Source organism: Delphinus delphis, chromosome 3 (genome assembly GCF_949987515.2).
Source record: "Delphinus delphis chromosome 3, mDelDel1.2, whole genome shotgun sequence".
Classification (NCBI taxonomy): domain Eukaryota; kingdom Metazoa; phylum Chordata; class Mammalia; order Artiodactyla; family Delphinidae; genus Delphinus; species Delphinus delphis.
In genome coordinates, this window is record NC_082685.1 from 50,683,941 (window position 1) to 50,699,431 (window position 15,491).

At 39.4% G+C, this 15,491-nt stretch overlaps 1 long non-coding RNA gene and 1 pseudogene across 1 annotated transcript in view; both read right to left on the bottom strand.

Moving 5' to 3' along the window:
* Nucleotides 1-8,540: 8,540 nt before the first annotated feature.
* LOC132423717 (U6 spliceosomal RNA) lies at nucleotides 8,541-8,640 on the bottom strand (annotated as a pseudogene).
* Nucleotides 8,641-12,095: 3,455 nt separating this feature from the next.
* Nucleotides 12,096-15,491, bottom strand: part of LOC132422026 (uncharacterized) — a 59,019-nt gene continuing 55,623 nt past the window's right edge. The window contains exon 5 of the long non-coding RNA XR_009518803.1: nucleotides 12,096-12,137. This is a non-coding gene — a long non-coding RNA (uncharacterized lncRNA). The remainder of the gene's footprint in view (nucleotides 12,138-15,491) is intronic.

Consider the following 15,491-nt stretch of genomic DNA (forward strand, 5'->3'; position numbering starts at 1 on the left):
ACCAAGAAGTAAGCAAGCAATATCGAAGGACTGCTGCAGCTTCTCTGTCACAGGTTGCCTGGGTTTGAATCCTGGATCTGCCTTTTACCTGCTGCATAATTTGGGACAATTTATTTCCACTCCTTGTGCCAAAGTTTCCCCATCTTAAAATAGGAATAATAACTGTATCTCCGCAGAGTTTCTGTGGGGGTTAAATGAATGTGAGCCCGTTTAAAGTGTTTAGAACAGGGCTCATAGTAAGTGCTCAATAAAAATTAGCTATTACCATTTCTATAAATATAATATTTTTTCTTATTATTTGACCTCCTCTTGCTGTCTTTATCTCTCATGTCTGAATCTTTCTCTCTGTTTTACCTGGCTCTCTCTGTTGCATATACTGCTCTCAATTTTCTCATAGGTTAGCTAAGTAATAAATACAAAGTATTAGTCTGATGTCCAATTCATAATGGATATTTCTGGTAAAAATAACCAATACAAATTGAAACTGAAAATAGCTATCATTGCATGTAGTAAAATGTGATATTGACTAAAAATTGACTGAAGATCAAATCTTAAAGTGCAAATATGCAAAATTTGAGCCAGCAAAGTTGAGCCTCGTAGAAATGACAGTCATTGAAGAAACTTCACACAACTATATAACAATTGATAAAATTTGATGCAGACAGAACTGCTGGATGACTCAAATCTTCACTCTGAAATTTAAATGAAGAACTAATTCTGTCAGAAATAACCCTGGTAGAGCAGTGGTTAAAAATCCGCCTGCCAACGCACGGGACACAGGTTCAATCCCTTGTCCAGGAAGATCCCACGTGCCGCGGAGCAACTAAACCCGTGCGCCACAACCCGTGCGCCTGCGTGCCACAACTACTGAGCCTGCACTCTAGAGCCTGTGAGCCATAACTACTGAAGCCCGCGCGCCTAGAGCCCGTGCTCCGCAACAAGAGAAGCCACCGCAGTGAGAAGCCCGCGCACTGCAACGAAGAGTAGTAGTAGTAGTGGGGGAAGAGTAGCCCCCACTTGCAGCAACTAGAGAAAACCCGTGTGCAGCAACGAAGACCCGATGCAGCCAAAAATAAATAAATAATTTTTTTAAAAAAGAAACTTTAGTAAATAAAAAAATAGCAAAAAATGAAAAAATACTGTCTAATACAGAAAACTGATCCAGAAAAGTATTGGTGTTTTGGGGGAGGATTATTTATTGGGGTTTATGATTTATTGGACTTTGATCCTGAAAATGCTTTCTCAATGAACATGTAACAGTGTTGGTATAATTTTGATTCAATGTCAAAAATGCCATTAGGGTCCAAAATTTAGGGTCAGGATGGGGGTATGGATCAAGGGGTGTACGTGTGTGTGTTTGTGTGCACAAGTGTATAGAAGTTAGGGAAAAACAAAAGGCAGCATGGCCTCAGAAATGGAGTGGCATGTAGATTATCCCCCATGCTATTAGTAATCTCCTGTTAACCTAACCGATGGGCCAGAGACAGAGTAGTACACAGGCTTCGGGATCAGGCAGACTTGGGTTAAAAAAGGGTTCCATCACTCACTAGCTGTCACCCTGCAAAAGTCACCACCTCCCCGAGCCTCAGCTTCATCTGAAAGCAAGAATGGCAATAGTACACACCTCGTAAGGTTATCATGAGGACCCCTTGAGACAATGCCCCTGGCAGGTACCTGGCTTTCAGTCTGCCCTTGGAAGAGATGTTAGCCACCATTACTTGTTATTGTTCTACTTTTTCAGTGTGTCTGTGCTCCCGGAAGTTACCCATACAGCTGGCAGCCAGCTAGATGAATAACTTCTTCTGAATAGGGTCTTCATATCATATTTCTTTACCCACCCTCCCCAGCCCAGTTTCCAGGACCCCAACACAATGCCATGCTTATAATATGATCCCAGTGATTTTTAGCTGTATGTTGAGTGCATATTAAAGAAAGAGAGAAATGAAAGGGGAGAAAGAAAGGGAGTTGGGGGTCAGGGCTGTTAGACATATGCGGTGCATCAAAGGACCGCCAGACAGCTGGTGAGCAGGGGAACAGTCCTAGGTGCTAGGTACTAATTAGCTGACAGGTGGGTCAAGGGTTGGAAAAGGCGGGAAACAGTATGTTGTTTACTTCCCAGAATGAGAGGCTGCCCCGAGGCCAGGTTCCCTAACATCGCCACTCCTCCTGGCTCAATTGGTACAAGTGAAGACTATGCTCCTCTCCACCTTGAAGAAGCCCTGGGCTGAGTGAAGAGGAGCTTTGCAGACAGATTTGATACCTAAACTTACAAGAAAGGCTCTGGGCCACTTTGGCCTCAGCTAGCACTCCACTTCCTCTGGTCACATCTTCCCTGACACTAAAATACAGCTTAGAAAGACAGCTTAGTGCCCTTACAGTCACTGTAGCTTCCTCAAGCTGCAGCCCCCTCTCTCTTTGATGAGCCTGCAGGGCTGTAATTCTCATCCCCTGACATTTATGGGAGGCTGCGTATTAGCAAAAGGCTTCATAGCCATTTTTATGAGGGCTGCCTCCCTGAGACCTGTCAGGTATAGTCACCCAGGCCAAGCAGAAGGAGACAGCAAGGGCTGGCGAGTAATGGTCCTCGCCCCCCGGCCCGCAAAGAGCCCAGGTCGGAGCCTTGCAGGTGCCACATTTCTTCAATCGCTGATCGGCTTGCCCTCGTTGCCTTGGCAGCTGTCAGTCATCCTCTGCCACGTCTGACTCATCAGTGGGTCCTGAAGGTGCAGCTCCCAAAGGCATCTTCTGTCCATCCATTTCTGCCCATGTCCACGGCACCACTCTGGTCCAGCCTACCTCCAACACAGCCCCTGCCTGGCTCTGCCTCCTAGGCTTATCCCCTGCCCTACCTTCCATGATCGACACAGGAGACAGAGTGATCCTCTAGATGTTTACTTATTTCTTTCATGTACGCACCTGTAAACTTTCTGATACTTCTGGGAAAATCTTTATGGAAATCGTAGAGCAAAAATGTCCTACTGAAAGAATAATCTCTTTTAAATTTTATTTATTTATATTTTTGGCCGTGCTGGGTCTTTGATGCTGTATGCGGGCTCAGTAGTTGCAGGGGCTTAGTCGCAGCATGTGGGATCTTAGTTCCCCGACCAGGGATCGAACCTGGGCCCCCTGCACTGGGAGTGCAGAATCTTAACTGCTGGACCACCAGGGAAGTCCCAGAATAATCGTTTAAAAACAAAAATAGCGACCTTTCAACAGCTTCCTCTATTGGGTCAGATTTATTCAGAAGAAAATCTAAGTTCCTTCGCAGACTGCAGGGTCCCTGCATGACCCGGCCCCTACCCGCCCCTCTGGCCTTCCCTCCACACTGGTCCCTGCTCCCACGCCAGGTTCAGGGACCCACTTCTCAATCTGCCCACAGAGCCCTGGGCTCTGCTCTCAGCTCAGCTGAGTTTGTCTCAACCTCCCAGTCTCAGCTCACGTGTCACCTCCCAGCCCCCGAGTCTTAAATTGCCTGTTAAGTGCTTTCAGAGCCATCTGAACAAACTTTAAATGTTTCTTATTTGTTGACTTATACATAGTCTGTCTCATTTGCTAGGATGTACATCCCAGGAGAACAGGGACATGTATTTTTTACCGTTGCACTAATGCTTAGCACGGCACCTGCACAGGGTATAGGCAAAGTATACTTATACACAGTAAATGTGTGTTTGAAAATCAAATGAAGGAATGAAGCAATCCACTGACACCGTTCTCCATCTCGAACCCCCTGCTAGTCTTCATCATAATCAGTAGAGGGCAGCAAAGACCCTAAGTTATCTAATTTCTGGGGTTTCCTCCAGAAACTTTTGAAAACTTATTCCCCTTTGCCAAATAGCAGCGTCGTGTTTATCAGGAATTTCAGGGCAATGTCTTGCCTTAAAATTTCTTTCTTCTCCTTATTCCTGAAGCCTTCTCCTCTCTGAGTCATTTACAGGTTTTTTGTTTTGTTTGTTTGTTTAAGATTCCAGGGACAATGCTCCTTAGGAGATGATAGCAGATGTTGTATTGACTAAGCCAAAAAGAAACCCAATGGCCTGGAGCCTGTACCTCCCTGCCAGACAAGTTAGTGTGGAAAAAAAGATGCCTCTGTCATCACCGACAGCTGTTCGGGACATAAGGATTTACGGCTCTCCCTTATGGTGTTTGGGGAGGAGCAGGTACCAGCCAGGCAGCTGTTGTTTATGTTTTGAGCATTTGTAAGAGCAAGTTGTGTGTGTGTTTCTAGTTCTGTCTTCTGCTTGGATCTGTTTCTGCTTATTCCATCTTCCCTTTTCTTTTTAACAATCCCCCACCCAGGGCAGGAACCTCGGCATCTCCTGCCTTTGTGGGCTCCTTCACCAAGAATGCACCCTGAATCCAGGTAATCAGCAGTAGAATCAGCATCCACAGAATCCCAGGATGGTGTTTTCATTTGTTCTCTGCTCTACAAATATTTACTGAGCCCTGTGACTTACCAAGCCTGGGTGTGTGCTCTCTGGGTACAGATGCTCCGTTTGATTGAAAGAACAGTTACCAGAATCAAAAGGGAGGCAGAGTTTCTCAACCTTAGTGCTATTGACACTTTGGATGAGATAATTCTTTGTTGTGAGAACATTCTAGGATTTTAGCAACATCCCTGGCCTCTCCCCATTAGATACAGGTAGTACTCATCCCCTAAGTTGTGATGACCAAAAATGTTTTCAGACATTGCAAAATGTCCCCGAGGGGCAAATTCCCACTCCCCAATCTTTTTTGTTTTTTTTTAATTGTATTTATTTATTTAATTTTGGCTGCGTTGGGTCTTCATTGCTGCACGCGGGCTTTTCTCTAGTTGCAGTGAGCGGGGGCTACTCTTTGTTGAGGTGTGCGGGCTTCTCATGGTGGTGGCTTCTCTTTTTGCGGAGCACGGGCCCTAGGCTTGCAGGCTTCAGTAGTTGTGGCGCACAGGCTCAGTAGTTGTGGCTTGCAGGCTCAGTAGTTGTGGCACGCAGGCTTCAGTAGTTGTGGCGAGCAGGCTCAGTAGTTGTGGCACACAGGCTTAGTTGCTCTGCAGCATGTGGGATCTTCCCGGACCAAGGCTTGAACCCATGTCCCTTGCATTGGCAGGCGGATTCTTAACCACTGCACCACCAGGGAAGTCCTACCCCTCAATCTTGAAAGCCATTCTTTTAAGGATCATGGTGGAAATCTTTTGGGGTGTCTTTCCAGCCTGAGTCAATGACCCCTTTTTCTCCTAGTTCTGCTCCTCACTATCCCATGCTTGTGTGTTGTGACCTGAAGCCTATGGACTGGGCAGATTGGACATCTGACCCAACTTAGGCCTCTCAGCTTCTTTCCTTTGGGAATTTGAAACTAGGACCCAGGGACTGAGTACCAGCTGGGTTCTTCAGGGGGACAAAACTTAAACGCAAATTTAGAAGATGTGGGCGGATGTATGATAATGTGGGGAACATGAAGCAGAGATATACTACTGCAGAGATAAGAATGAAATAAACTACGGGGATGGGGAATAAATTAGGAGTTTGGGATTAACATATACACACTACTATATATAAAATAGATAAGCAACAAGGACCTACTGTATACAGGGAACTATACTCAATATTTTGTAATAACCTATAATGGAAAAGAACCTGGAAAAGAATAGTAATAAAATAGTAACTAAATCATTGTGCTGTACACCTGAAACTAACACAACATTGTAAATCAACTATACTTCAAAAAAAAATGCAATAAACTACGGAGAAACACAGAGGAAGAGGCAGACAGAAGTCACCTCATTCTGGCCCTTTCTGGTTCCAGTACTTCCTAAGGACAGGGTAAACTTCCTGCCTTGGGTAGGAAAGACACTGATAACTAATTCCTCTTTTGTGCTAGGGCAGTTTTTGTTTGCTTTTTTCTGAGTCCTAACTGGTACATTCTCTCTAGCCTGGAAGTGAAATCATAACCAGAAAACATCAGGGATCTAGGCAGTTTAGGGAACTGTTTCTAACCCTCAGGGCAGCTCCACCCACCTCTGAAGATGCGCGCCATTCTCCTTTCTCTACCAAATGGCTTCCTCACCCTCTCTATAGAATTTTTCTTGTCATAACCTTAGCTTGTACATGGCCTGGTGTGTCATGGCCTCAGCTCAACTTCTGGTTTGCTGTCCATTCACTAACAGCAAACCCAGGCTGGGTTTCTTGGCTCAGATTTCTGAGCAAGAGAGTCTGATTGGCTCATGTGGCAAAACACTATTGGCTGCCCATCCCACAATCATCCCTCCCAATCAGTTTTGTTCAGGTGAACAACCCAAGGTGATGAACCAGAATTGGTTTGTTAAAGGCAATGAGATGTAAAAGGAATCTTCTTGGGAGGCTTACGGAAAGAATTTTATCTTTGATACAAGAAGGCAAAGCCCAAGGAGGAGCTAGTCCATCCCCTTCCTGCCTACTTTGGATATGTCATGTGAGGACATGATATATGAAGCCATGGCAGCCATTTTGCAACCATGAAGTAAAGCCAAGAGACTTAGAGAGGAACTGGCAGAATCGGGCTACAAAGCCTTGAGCTGACAAATTAACCAACCCTGGAGCCATGTACCTTTAAACTTCTTGTTACATGAGATAATTAGGTATCCTTACAGTTTAAGCTACTTTGACTCCAGTATCCTGTTACATGAAGCCAAAAGGATCCTGACCGATACAGTATAGCTCATCTTTTCAGGCCAGGTCACTCAGGTTCCAGGTCACTAGCAGGCTATCCTGTCACACACCTACCTCCAATCCATGTGTTTATTCCCCTGCCCCAAACTTTTATTATGAAAATTTTTACACCTACAGAAAAGTTGAGGAAATAATACAGTGAACACTGAAATACCCCTCACCTAGATTGTTAACATATGCAGCTAAATGCTGTATATGTTCATTGTATAATATTTCCATATATATGAGGTTATTTTTTTCACTGAACCATTTGAAAGTAAGTTAGAGAGTTTATGAAGCTTCACCCCAAAGTACTTCAGCATTTATCTCCTAAGAAACAAGAACATTTTCCTATATAACCAAACAGTCATTATAGTAGATTTAATACTGATTATTCTCTAATGTAAAAATCTTACTAAATTCTTCAATTTTCTCAGTAATGTCCTTTAGAGCATTTTTTTTTTTTTTTTTGGTTTGTTTGGTCCAGTCTCCTTTATTCTAAAACAGCTCTTCTGCTTTTTTTTTTGGTCTTTCCTGTCACTTTCAGGCCAGTTGTTTTTATCTGGTTGTTTCTTCAGAATTAGATTTTGTTAAAGATTTCTAGCAAAAACTCTACAGAGGTGATGTTGGGTCCTTCTTAGCACATCACAAGAGGCACAGGGAGCCACTGTGTCCTATTATTGGTCATGCTAAGTTTAATCAGTTGATTAAGATGCTATCTGCTAGAATGCTCCATTATAAAGAGTTTGAAAAGATGTCTTTACAATTAATAAGTAATCTGTGGGATAGTACTTTGAGAATATCTTGTTCTCCAACAACTTTCACCCAAAGTTTTAGCAGCCATTAGTAAACCTTGCCTGAATCAACTATGTGATTACAAAGATCACATTTTTTTGAATTTTATCATTTCCTCTCTACATTTATTAGGTGGCATTCTACTGCTTAAGGAAAAGAGATTTCTCTTCCCTCACACTCACTTTTTAATTTTCTTGAGTATTATTATGAACTCAGATCTTTCATTACCACTCATTTTCTTTTCGATTTTCAATTTGTCCCAAATTTGGCCCCTTCAAGGTGGGAGCCCCTTCCAGCTGGTCTCTGTCCTTCCGACATAACCCCATCATTGTTTGAGCACTTCTTTGCTCTCTAGCAGAGGAAAGCCCAAGCTCATTTTGTACTTTCCTTTGATTCAGACCTAGAATCAGCCATTTCCCCAAGATAACTTGATTACGTTTAGTGAGAAGTAGTTCATAGAAAGCAAAAACTGGGTGGTAAGAGTGCTCATTGCTATCGGGATGTCATTGTGTCTAGGTCCTTTCAGTGGACAGAGCCAGGAAGTATGTTTGATTTTAAATCATAAATTTATCTTGATCCCCCAACTCCAGTCCAACACCACAGGATTCTTCCTCTTTTCCTCCCAGTGCATATTTTTTATCTCTTTTCTCCCACAGTGAAAACCTGGTTTTCAATCCAACATCAATATATTTACTCATTTGCTCCTCCTTACAATACATCCAATAGTATCAGAATTACTGTATCAGTACCACTACCAAGAACAAATCTACTAATAAAGTTCCAGATTGTTTGCAGTGCTTTTTTTTAATCCCTAGAATATAGCCCACTAAAGGTAAAAAGATCTGTTAAAAAAACTTTTAACCTCGAAATAGGTTCATTTGTTTCTCTTTATATTCAGTGTTAGAGTTTTCCTTTCCTTGTTGACTTAATTTTTTTCTTTGTGATAGTGGGCTTCTTAATTTTTTTCCAGTTTTATTGAGATATAACTGCTATATAAGATTTGTAAGTTTAAGGTATACAACATAATGATTTGGCACATGTATATATTAATACAATTACCAAAGTTTAGTTAACATCCATGACAAAAATATGGAATGCTTCACAAATTTGCATGTCATCCTTGTTCAGGGGCCATGCTAATCTCTGTATCATTTCAATTTTAGTATACATGCTGCCAAAGCAAGAGCTAATTTAATTTTTTGAGTATGTAAAACAGTAGCATAGTTAAAAAGTCAAAACTATATAAAATGTAACTCAGAGTAGTTTTCTTCAATCCCTGCGCATAAGTTTCTGGTTTATCCTTTCTTAATTGCAAAAATAAGCAAATAATATATATGTATATGTGCATGCATATACATATATCCTCATTTTTGTCTTTTTTATTCAAATAGTAGTATACCGCATATACTCTTCTGCACGTTATTGTTTTCACTTCATATTGTTTTATGTTATACAAATGCAAGTGTTTTATAGCACGGGTGTTTCACTTATTTGTTCTCTCAAATGTATTTGGTATTTAGGAAGGTTTTATTTTTATTTTAATGGTTACTTTTATAATAAAACTAAAATAAACTCCATCCCCCATCTTATTTTTGTTATTTTCTATTGGTTCCTCAACAATATTAAAATTAATTAATAATTTCTTCTATCCTCTCTTATCCCTATCCAGCAGTATCTCATTTGAATAAATATCCTTTTATCCTCATCAGCAACAAGTATATTCTATATTTCATCCCTCTTACCATTCTTCCCTTTTAATTATTATATAATATCTACTTTGCCTGGTCATGTACTCTTCTTATAACCATCGTAGTTTTATAGGTAAATACATATTTTATGCTTACCATCAGTCCTTATGCCAATGTCTTTCCATTTTGGTTGTCTAAAAAACCTTTCTTCAGTAAATTCATGGGAGCAGTAGTCTCTGGTTCTTTCATGTTCATCATTTGTGGCATGTTGACTAGATATAAAATCGTTGGCTCATGTTTTCTTTCCTTGAATATCTTCAATATGTTACTCTCTTTATTTCTTTATTTGGCTGCGTCAGGTCTTAGTTGCGGCACGTAGGATCTTCGTTGCAGCGTGCGGGATCTTTTGTTGTGGCGTGCAGGCTCCAGAGCACAGGGGCTCTCTAGTTGTGGTGCATGGGCTCTAGAGCACGTGGGCTCAGTAGTTGCAGCACGCGGGCTTAGTTCCCCCGTGGAATGTGGTATCTTAGTCCCCCGACCAGGGATCGAACCCGCATCCCCTGCATTGGAAGGCGGATTCTTAACCACTGGACCACCAGGGAAGTCCCTGTTTCTCTACTTCTTCTGGAATAAAGTTCAAAGACAATCATTTCTTTCCCATTTAGGTGACTTGATATTTTGACTAGATGCCCAAAAGAGTTTTTTCTTTTCTTGTAAAGTCCAGAAGTTTTCTGAGAATATACCTTGACATTGGTCATTCTGGATTGATTTTCCTAGGTACTAATGTCAAATCTTTTTTTACTTCAGGAAAACTTTTCTCAAATGTTTGCTTTTTAAATTTAAATTATTTTAAAATTTCCTCTGCTTTTTTTTTGTGGGTCTTCTATTATAGTTTGTTCATTTGTTTACCTTTCCACATCTACCACTTTCTCACAGATCTCTTTGATTTGTTGGAATTCCCTCCTTTTCACCTATTGTTATCTGATATATTTATTCACTCTTCTGTTTTTTTCTATTTTAGTCTCCATCTCTCAAATGATTAATATTAATTCTGAGTTCTCCTACATCATTTCTGAGCTTCTCTAATTTCTGATTTATATAGTCCTTTCCTCTCTGATATTATTTTATTAGTTTTTTATCTCATTTTGAAATAATAAATTTTTCATCTGTTTTATAAGCATGTCTTTCTGATATGTTTTCACTATTAGAATGTTATTCTGCCCTTTCTTTTTCTTTTATTTTTTAAAATTGATTTATTTATATTTGGCTGTGTTGGGTCTTCATTGCTGCGCGCAGGCTTTCTCTAGATGCGGCAAGCAGGGGCTACTCTTGGTTGCAGTGCATGGGCTTCTCATTGCAGTGGCTTCTCTTGTTGCAGAACATGGGCTCAAGGCGCACAGGCTTCAGTAGTTGTGGCATGCAGGCTCAATAGTTGTGGCTCGCGGGCTCTAGAGCACAGGCTCAGTAGTTGTGGCGCACGGGCTTAGTTGCTCTGCGGCATGTGGGATCTTCCTGGACCAGGGCTTGAACCCATGTCCCTTGCATTGGCAGACGGATTCTTAACCACTGCGCCACCAGGGAAGTCCTCTTTTTTTCTTATAATGACTTAGTGTTGGATTTTTTTCCAGCTTTATTGAGATATAATTAATATATAACATTGTGTAAGTTTAAGGTGTACAATGTAATAATGTGATACACTTATACATTGCAAAATGATCACCACAATATGGTTAGTTAACACATCTAACTTAGTGCTGGATTTGAACACAATCTTATTCTATTGTTCATTTTTATATGGATTTACTTTTTCTTTTATGAAGGAAGGGTGAATCAGGATAACTTTTCTGGCTTCATTACTTTAGATTTCCTTCTTCTGGTGTCCTTACCAAGAACTTTTTAATGGCCTGTACTTTCTGAGATGTAGTTCCTCTGCTCTTTTATCTAGACTTTCTTTTTCCTTTGCTTCTATTACCCCATCCTTCTTCATTTGGATTCTACTCTCAGAAGTATTCTTTTGGTGTGAGACTTTCTTCTGAAAAGGAGCTTTGTAATTTGAAGTTCACAGAGCCGAAAACCACACCAGCTCCTTTAGGCCTTATCTTGGACCCCACACACCCATATCTTTACTGAAGTGTAGAAAACCCCCTCCCAGTTTTAGTAGTTGTTCTCAAATTGGTCTACCCCGCTTTTCAGTGAGTACTATTGCCAGTTTTAGAGTTCTGTTCTCAGGTCTATCAGATACCTCATGGCTCCCTCCTGCGCAGACACTGATACCATGTGGTTCTTGAGCTATTGGTAGTTTTCCTCCACCTGCTCATATTTTGAGGTTCATGAGAATATCTTGTCCATCTAGAATAAAAATTTGAAAACACAAATGTCAATCAAGGAGGAACTGGCTTAAAAATTTAGTGATATCATTGTAGTTTTTAGTAAGGTGAAGTCAATGTTGAATTTTATATACCAATATGGAAAGCAGTATACAATACGTTAAGTCAGAGAAGAAGCTTACAAAGTTTTTATAGTATGATAGCATTTATATATTTTTTAAAACGTTAAAAATATATGTGTGTGTACGTTACTGTAGAAGTTGCCTAGAAAAAAAAACACCCAACTTTTTATATGGTAATTTATTCAGGTACTAGTGGGGGTTAGCTATTTCCACCTTATACATACGGGTTGCACAGGTAAGTAGTGTTGAATTCTTTTTTGTGTTGCTGTTGCGGTACGCGGGCCTCTCACTGTTGTGTTCTCTTCCGTTGCGGAGCACAGGCTCCGGACGCGCAGGCTCAGCGGCCATGGTCCACGGGCCCAGCCGCTCCACGGCATGTGGGATCTTCCCAGACCGGGGCACGAATCCGTGTCCTCTGCATCGGCAGGCGGACTCTCAACCCCTGCGCCACCAGGGAAGCCCTGAATTCTTTTACTGAGCTCAGGATGACCCTCAGATCTGGTCAAGAGGGGCTCCTACCTTGGACCTCATGTATTAGAGAGTCTGAAAATTGCAAACACACAATGAAAAGGTAAGCTTATTAAAGAACCTATGAGATTGGGTACCCACTGCTGACACAGAGCAGCCATCACCCTAAACATCCACACTGATGACTAACACCATTCAGGCCGCAGGAAATGCTTCTCCACAGCTCTTGCCCTCTGTCCTGAAAGCAAAGGGTGACTTGATTCAAATGTCAAGAAGAATCATTGGTTGTCTTGCTGCCAGCATTGTGGAAGGACACTGCTTAGGAGTGTAAGGAGAATTTGAGCTGTGGAAGCATTTAGGTAAGAGAAAAGACAAATTAATTCACTTGTCAAATCCTTCCTTTCAGATGTCATGAATGCTATAGATTCTTGCATAATAAAGTATCATTTCCCAGGAGTGCTGAGCATCTATTTTCTTCCTTTCTTCGAGTTCCAGTTTCTAGACCTGTATGCACTCGCGAATTACTGCAGTATTTGCAATAGTTACACGAGGCAGCCAGAGAACATTTTGCAATATTAAACAATATTATCCTTAAATCATTTTTATGCATACCCTAGATATAACATGTTTGAGACATGAAGCATAATACCACTTTTTGGCATTAGCAACTGATGGATATTGAATGCAAGAATTGCAAATAATTTTGTTTATGAGAATATTTTATAAGATATAATTACATTTTAAAACTAAAGTAAAAACTAAGCTTTATTTGAATTTTTATTTAAATTTTAATGATCATTAATTATTATTTTTATTTTGTTTTTTAATTTTAGTAGATTATTTTGGATATTTTAGAAAAAAAGTGACTTTCTGAGGAGAGGAGGTCCCTCTCCTCAGGGATTCCTATTCTGTGAGACACAGCAAATAAAAATAATTTTAATTTTTCAATATTTTAACATTTACTTTAATTATATTTTTGCTGACACATATTCAATTTTGGAATCTTTTGAATATGATTACATTTTATCTTTTAATTCTACAGATCACTGAGAATGAGAACAAGTTGAGATTGGGGTAGAACCACAAAATATGAAAGTGGGGCTCAGGATACTAAGGACTGAAAAGATATAAGTAAAATACATTCAAAGAGGTGGTCTGCTTCAATTTTTTAAATTGCAGACATTGAAAGTAAACAGACTTGTTGAGCATGACCCACACACAATTCACAAACAGGCATGACAAGTTCTTTATTTAATGTATTTTAGTTACTGAGCAAAACAAGGAAAATACGCAACCAAAGTATTCTTAGCATCCACGACTCGAAAAGGTTGAATGAAACACCTGTTACCTTATGTTATTTACTAATGAAATTTTTTTCCTGATCAAAAGAAAACAATGAAAAATATACTTTTCCTATAAAATTCACAGCTCAGAAAAAACACATGCAATTCTGGCCCGCCCATCAAAAGATAAAGAACTTGCAAGAAAATTGGCAAATTGGATGAGAAATATGAAAACTTTGGCTCTTTACTGTTTGTTGGAAAGTATCCTGGAAAAAGTCTGTCATAGCCTTCTGAAATCATGAGACTACTTCAGGAAAAATGTAAGATGACTCAAATTATTGGCTATGAATTTTCCATTGAATAAACATGGCAGAAAATTTAATTATTTTAATTATTTCACATCAAAATAAAATGTTTTTCAAATAGAGAAAGAAACCACAGAAACTTTTTTAATATTTTAAGTTGAAAAAGACCGAAGTATTTTGTTACTATTGTTACATATTTCACAATTAGCTTTGGCCAGTGAAACAATTTGTGACTGGAAATGCTGAGGTTCTCAACTAAAAGAATACAAAATGTTACCTGTACCAAAAACAAACAAACAAACAAAAACCTCAGCATATGCAAATACTAGAACTGGAAAAAAAAAACCTAAAAGAATAGCAAATAGTAATCAACCAAGAAACCAGTAAACATGTAAATACTGATATAAAATATTGCTATGATATTCTTAAAGAATAGTCATAGGACTCAATATTTTGTAATAACCTATAAGGGAAGAGAATCTGAAAAAGAATATATATGTGTGTGTGTATGTATATGTATGTATATATGTATATACGTATATATATATGTAACTGAATCGCTGTGCTGTACACCTAAAACTAACACAACATTGTAAATCAACTATACTTCAAGTAAAAAAAAAGAATAATCATAGGTGTTCCATATTTAGCTAAGCCTTGTGTGGCAACAGGACAACATTGATAGAAAACAATGGACATTTTCTAGTTTGGTAGAAAAAGTTACTTTCAAATTTGATGCCAGAATGGCCAAGAATATAAGATAGATTAAAAACTAATTTAAAAAAATCATATAAAAATAGAGAATTCAAAATAGTATTAAAAGTGAGAAAAGAAATTACACATACAATTTTTAACATTAATGATAACTAATTTAACTAGTGTACACTGGGACAAATCATATTGAACAAATAACATTCATCACATGTACTGTCAAACTATCAAAAGATGAAAATCGAGGAAGTCAAAATTAATGAACATTTTATTGGTTTCATGCTAACTGTTAAAATGTTGAACTGCAAAAATAACTTTGAATTTCAGGTATTGATTGAAAGACTAGTGAGGGCAAGCTAACAATAATAGCCATTAGGAAGGAACAAGCATTTTTTGTGATCCATGGACAATGCATCATTTGAATTCCTTATTCAGAGACACGTTCTCAACTGTACTAAGTATGGCATATTTGGAGCAATTCAATGATTACATAAGATATTTTCTGACTACTGTACTCCTCCCTCTCCCCAGACTGAAAGCAAGAGAGCCCTGATCAGACACTGCTTTAACCTCCTCCTCTCTCGGCGGGGAACAGACACCTGAGGGCGACCTACATGCAGAGGAGGGGCCAAAACCAAAGATGAACCCCAGGAGCTGTGCGAATAAAGAAGAGAAAGGGAAATATCTCAGTGCAGCCTCAGGAATAGTGTATTAAATCCCCACAATCAACTTGATGAACCCTGCATCTGTGGAATACCTGAATACACAACGAATGTTCCCAAAATTGAGGCAGTGGACTTTGGGAGCAACTGTAGACTTGGGGTTTGCTGTCTGCAACTGATTTGTTTCTGATTTTTAAGTTTATCTTAGTTTAGTTTTTAGTGCTTGTTATCATTTGTGGATTTGTTTATTGGTCTTGTTAAAAAAAAAAAAAAAAAAAAAAAAAAGATATTTTCTATGTTTGCCCAAATATGAAATATCTTGATAAGAAAAACATGTCATATTTACCACTACAACCACTTTCAGACACACAAAGGGAATGCTGACTAAATACCATTAAAGCATTAAAAGTTAATTTACACAAGATGACAAGATGCAATAGAATTGTACAAGAGAGAAAAGATGATCCT